Source organism: Monodon monoceros, unplaced genomic scaffold, assembly GCF_005190385.1.
Source record: "Monodon monoceros isolate NGI ecotype Baffin Bay Population unplaced genomic scaffold, NGI_Narwhal_1 Super_Scaffold_21, whole genome shotgun sequence".
Taxonomy (NCBI): domain Eukaryota; kingdom Metazoa; phylum Chordata; class Mammalia; order Artiodactyla; family Monodontidae; genus Monodon; species Monodon monoceros.
In genome coordinates this window covers 50,791,349-50,797,856 of record NW_021703778.1, presented here as the reverse complement: position 1 = coordinate 50,797,856, position 6,508 = coordinate 50,791,349, and positions in this window count along the sequence as shown.

The following is a 6,508-nucleotide window of genomic DNA, read 5'->3' as shown; positions in this document are numbered from 1 at the left end:
GTGTGCTAGGATGGTGAAATTGACAAACAGTGGTTGAAACAAAATAAGAGACTCAAACAGGTTATACAGGGCCTTGTGCAGTTGGCCCCAACCTGTTCCTCTAGTCTCACCTGTGGTTCTCGCCCCACTCACTGTCTTAGGAGCACCACCCTTTGCCTTACATATTCATTCATTAAGCCCCATCTTTTTTTTTTTGGTCAAGCCCCATCTTAAATGTTGGACCTGTGAAGCCTTCTCCACCTGTTTTGAACAATTAGATCTTACATGCTTTATGTTCTCTTCACTGTGCTCTTTCCTGTATTGTAGCATTTGTCACATTATGTTTTAATAATTTGCCAACCATCTCCATTTGCCATGCTCTTTTTACATTGTCCCTCGTGAACAGCATCATGTCTGCCCCATTATTATAAACACACCACAAATGTTAAGCAAATAAGAGGAGATCCTCTCCAAGGACTTGATAGTCTTCTGGGGCAGACAGGTGTGCAGAGACCTAAAATCTTTAACGCATATATCAGTCACACTTCCTATATGCCGGTTGCTGTTCCAAGTGCTCTGATAAATCCTCACAATAATAGGTACTATTATGATCCCTATTTTGCAGATGAGATTAACTTGGTAAACTGGTAAAGTGGCAGAGCCGAGACAGTGGATCTAGTCAGTCTAGTTCCAACCTTCTATCCATAACTGCCTGTCTTCAAGCAGAGGGTGGTACACGTGCACTATTAAAACTAACGTACTATGTGTGGTAAGTGGTATGAAGAGAAGTCATGCTGGCAAGCTATGCTGGGGTCGGAGCATCCAAGACCTTGTGTGCTGTGCTAAGGAGTTTTGACTGTTTTGTAGGCAGTGGAGAACCAGTGTGGTTTTCAAGTAAGTGACTGGTTTTGTGTTTGAAGAAAGTGACTTCCGTAGCAATATATTGGCTAGGCAGACAAGTAGAAAGATTGAAAAGAATCCTGGGGAAGTCCCACTGGCATCAGGGGCAATGGGAATGGAAGAGGGGGAGCAAGGCCTTCTTGCTGAATGCCTGCATCAGGCCCCCTCCCTCCATAGGCCCACTAAGACATGAGTAAAGGAGCAGTGAGACACACAAGCACTGACTGAGCAGTCCAAGAAAGCCAAATCCTTAGCAGGTCTTTGGACTGAGGAACAGCAGGCACAGCTGAGGACAGGGCTACCACACTGAAATGGGATTAATTAGACACATACTGAATGTTGAGAACCACCACCACCCCTAACCTTTTCCCCCAGGAAATTAGAAGAGAGTTCTGTGGAATCGGACACAGATTTAAGAGGAAAGATCTAAAGATACATTGTGTGTGTGTGGAGGGGGGGGGGTCCCCAAAGAAATTACTCGGCCAAGTCTCCCAACTATGAAGCCCACAGTCACAAACCACCCATGGGCAGAGTTTCTAGTTGGCATTTATGTGCCCAACTCTTACATAGGAGTGAACAGCCAAGGATCACGAGGCATTTGCGGAAAGCCTCTTAACATGACAGAGGCCAAAACAAGACAGATTAGGCAAGGAGGAGATTAATCTAGTAATATCCTCAGAGATAAATGGTTATAAAAGATAATACATAAAAAAATATTCAGGAGAAGCAAACTTCTTATAAATGAATAATGCAATAGCAGAAATGAAAAGCTCAATAGAAATGTAAGTTGAGGAAATCTAAGAAGTATAACAGCAGGACGAAAAAAATTGGAAAATAAAAATGACAAAATTTGAGGACAGTTCACGAGGTTCAATAACTGAATAGCAGAAGTTCTAGACAGAAAAGTGGAAACAGAGAGGGAAAAGTACTAAAGTAATCCAGGAAAAATTTCCAGAACTGAAAGACTGAGTCTTTCAACAATGTGTGAATATATAACTGGAAAAAAAATACACCTAAATTTTACAAATGACGGAGAGGATCAGCCTGAGACAGGAGCTGTTTTCTCACTCGCACATGCACGGTGGAGATGCAGCTGCTGCTGTTCACAGAAATAGGGGAAGTAGATCATTACAGTCTCGAGGAGAAAAATGAGTTCCATCTTCACCTGAGTGACTTGGGCACTGTCTTCAGCACATGTTCATGCCCAGCAGACAGAAATCCTGTGTTGAAAATGAGAAGATCAGCGTTAGAGCAAGACATAGGAGTCATTTGCCTATGCATTATGAAAATCACAGGAGAAGGTCTGATTTCCCTGAGACTAGGGAGAGGAAGGGAAAGAGGTCTGGATGAAGAAGGAAAGTGAAAAAAATTACAGAGGCCAGAGAACAAGAAATACTTTGCAGAAACTAAGGTCAGGTAGGGCTTTGAGAAGGGAAATGTATATGGAGTTTAGTATCTGAGAAGAAGACGCTGGGCGTTTTGACCATCAGGAAGCTGTTGTTCACTTGTGACAAACCAGCTTTAGTTGGACCCGGAGAGAGGAGAGAGAGAGGAGGTAGAAACCACCAGGACAGTGATTTTCAACTTATTTGTGTTCTCTGTGCCATCTGAATACTGGGATTTGTTGTGGCACCTGTGACATGACTGTGTCATCACTGACTTGAATGCCATCCCCAGAGGCAACATTGTGGTCACCAAGCACCTGCTGGGACTCTGACCTGCCTCCTGACCTCTCCTCAGGGCACATGTGGCCCACTCATGCTGCATTTAGCCCACCTGGGCTGCCCAGGGGTTTGGAAAAACTTGACCTAAATACTGAACTTTAATTGGTCTTTTATGAATTGTCATTTGTGACACCGTATAGAGTTGTCTTGCTTTATATTAAAATACTCATTTGAAAATTGTGGTTGATAAAATGCCTTTTCTGACTATATTATTATAGGTCAGACTAGCAAACCAACTGTAAGTTTTTCTAATTATTCTAAGGAAAGTGGAGCTGAACAAAGCAGATCAAAGCCTTTACAGTTAACCCCATGTATCCCCTCCTAATTATACAGCTCACTAGTATTTTTTAAGATATAGAAAAAACAGGGATCCCCTTCTAAATTTGCCATTGGCATTAACCTTTTCAAGTAGATTGAGTAAACTATAGTACAGTTACTCACTGTGTTGGGTAAAATACATGTTTATATATACCCTGGATTGCTTGTGGGTTTTTTTTCTCTTTGGAACTTTAGCTATTTTTTCAAAGAAAGTACAGTTTTCTAATACTTAGAAGAACTGAGAAATGGAATGTGATCAGGGTATGATTTCCTTTCCAGTGAGAAAAGTTCAGGTGTTTTTAGTCTGGTTTGAGACAAGAGTCTACCTAATCATTGAAAGCCGTAGAGTTTAAAACATGGGTTTACATTAAAGATATTGTCTAGGAGTGGGGATTGGGATTGTCTGTGGCATCATGATAGTATGTGGGGTTTTTTTACAGTGCTTTAGACCTCCTGCCAGACACATTTCTCCCTTGAGGCCCACAAAGTGAACACACCAGCAGCACATTTATGATTGCTTATGACTTTGTTTTTTAAGTTATTTAACAAACTATAATAAGGAAGCACAGGTTTTCCTGCAGCTAAACTTTTTTTTATGTGCTAAGAAAGGAAGTTTATTTTCCATTTCTAAATTGCTGACTTTGTTTGTTCATTTCTGTAAAACATAAGAGTAGTATAGCCCACTACTGTAAAATAGAATTGGATTTTTGACTGCCGATTTTCCTATAAATTGTGTTTTAAATTTTTTTTCTGATTTTGCTATTTTTTTCTGTAATAAAGTGGAAAGATTCCCCTTACTAGATTGTTGACAAGTAAAGCATTTTGGGTGTCATGTAGCATTCTTTGCTTGAATATGGCATATGTCCTCTTGTGTGTCACTTTTAATATGTATAATGAATGATTTGATGGTTATATGGAAGTGAAAATGAGTGGTGAACTAGAAAATAAAATTGATTGGCAACAGCTTTATATGAATGAGTTTTATTAACAACTAAGAGTGAAATCAGAGTAACATTTAGGAGTAATCACAAACAGCCTGATTCTCTGAAAGGTCCGTATGGACAAAAAAGTATGTCAAGACACCTTCAGATAGGGATTTGGAAATGGATCTTGAACAGCACTCTGCACTTCCTAGATCGGCATGGAGAGAGAAGAAACAACCAAGATTCCATCAGAAGTTTTTCTTTTAACAGCATTATAAAAAGTTAACAGTATTGTTTATTTTGTTCTTTAATAGTCTGTTATGGAGGGTGGCAAAGGACCATCTACAGCAAAGGTATGTCATTCCAGGTGTTATAGGTCAGTGGTGACATACCCACCATGGGAGGCTGGACTCACAAACACAGTAGCATGCCATGTGGGACAGTGATAAGTAGAAAATATGATGCTAGAACTCTTATGCCATCTGTGTTATACACCCGGGCTGTGCAACTTGATTTGTGAACCAGCTGATGAAAAAAAAATCACTGTAGTATCTCAAGAAAAGTGCTTTGGGACCACCCAAGACCAGCGTTTGAGGTTCCAACTGTATTATGTGACTTTTAACCTAAACCTTTGGGTATGAGTTCTTTGGTCTGGTCATGTACAAGCAACAGACAATAAACAAATGGACTTTATATTATAAACAAAAGTTGTTCCTTTTTAATAGTTGAAAAGTTGTTCCTTTTTATTGAAGTATAGCATACATAGTTTTAACCTTAAAATGATTTTTCTTGTCATAAATTACATTTTTGCCATTACAGTTTATTCTTTCTTATTATTTCCTTTGTTTACTCTTGGGTTGCAGATGGGTTGTTAGTAATTTGTACTAAGTCTTGTAGCTAGTTGGAAAACATACCTACTTTTTTAACTATACAAATCATTACCTTTTATGCTTTCAAAAAAATGTTTGAAAATTCCTTTTTCATCAAAGCCAAGACTGAAGCCGTAACTGTAGACTCCATTGTATGCAAATTTAGTTCACTTTCACTTTTCCTGCCCCCTTCAGTTTTCTGGCCATTGTTAATTTCATCTGAATTCATAAACCAAATTGCTGTTCCCCCAAAATTTGTACATTATATAGCTTCTCCCCATTTTACTTTTTCCTTTTACATTCCATTTTATTATTACCATTATATTTATTTATTACTTAGTCTTAACTCTGTTTCACAATCTGTCCAATGAACTAACCTCAATTTTGGTTCCTCTCGGGTAATGTTTCCAAGAAGGAAGTCTAGGGTATGTCTCTCAGCAATTTTTCCAGGAAGGGGGATATATTTTCTGAGACCTCATATATCAGAGTGTCTTTTGGTTGCCATTCCTTTGTTGACCTGAATAACAACTTGTTTGAGAATAGTTTTTGTGTTACAACTTTTCTTAAACCATTGCCATTTTGCTCTTGTTTTCTATCCTTAGCTTCTGGAGAAGAAAGCTAAATCCATCCTCATTTGATTATTTTTAGGTTAACTAATTTTCTGATGGATGCATCCAAAATAATTTCTTGTCCTTGAAATCCAGAAATTTCCTGAGGTTCTGACTACGTCTGGTTCTCTTTTGAGTATTCTTGCCTAGAGCAAGATAAGTCTTACCATCCCAGATATGTTTTCTAGGTTCTTTTTTGCCATTCCTTCAGTATTCTTTACATTTCATTTTTTAAATCATCATTTGTAGATTGAGTTTCTGCTTTCTAATCTCCATGCTTACTTTCCTCTCTTAACACCCTCATCTTTGTTCTTTTTTCTGAGTGTTCTGGTGGAATATCTGAACTCTTTCCTTCTTCATACCTGATTTGATCTTCCTCAATGTCAGTTCTGCTCATCATCACCTCCAAAGCAGGTGTTAAATTATGGTTATTTTTCTACTTCCTTGAAAGCTCCTTTCATCCATGTCTATTCATATATTACCTGCATCCCAGCTCCTTGTTTTCTTATCTCATCCTGAGCTCTCCTTGATGCCTTTTTGTTTTTATTTCATGGAGAACTAATTAAGACTTAGCACTTAATAAGACTTAATCATTAAGTTGCTCATTATTAAGAACATTTTCTACATTTTTTGTGCATTCAAATAGTAAAAATAGCTGTCATTTTCTGAGTGCTTAATTTTTCCAGATATTATGCTAAATGCTTTCTAGACTTTTTTTCTCCTCATTTAATCCTCAGGACACCCTGCAAGGAGGAATTATTATCCTTATTTTACTCATGAGGAAAATAGCATTTAAAAGGACTATTAAAAAGCCCAAGGTCACACATCCCAAAGTTAGTAAGTTGAAGAGTCATAGTTTAAACCCAGGGCTGTCTGGCTCCAAAGCCTGTTTTCCTTACTACACTATACTATCTTCTCTATAAATGATTTTCATAGGTTTATATTTAATAAAATATTCAGAGGAATAATACTCCCCCTTTTACTGGAGGGGTTTTTTTCATTGCCCCATTTTATCTGTCTTCTATTTATGATCTATCTTTGTTAATTCAACCTTGTAATGAGAGATCACTGCAGACCTGGGTTTATGTAATTATTCTAGAAGTTTCCTCTTCCTCTCCCTAGCCCCCGAATTGTGAACAGTCTATAGCCCAGTTACAATGTTATTTTCCCCCTAGAAACGTTGTGTA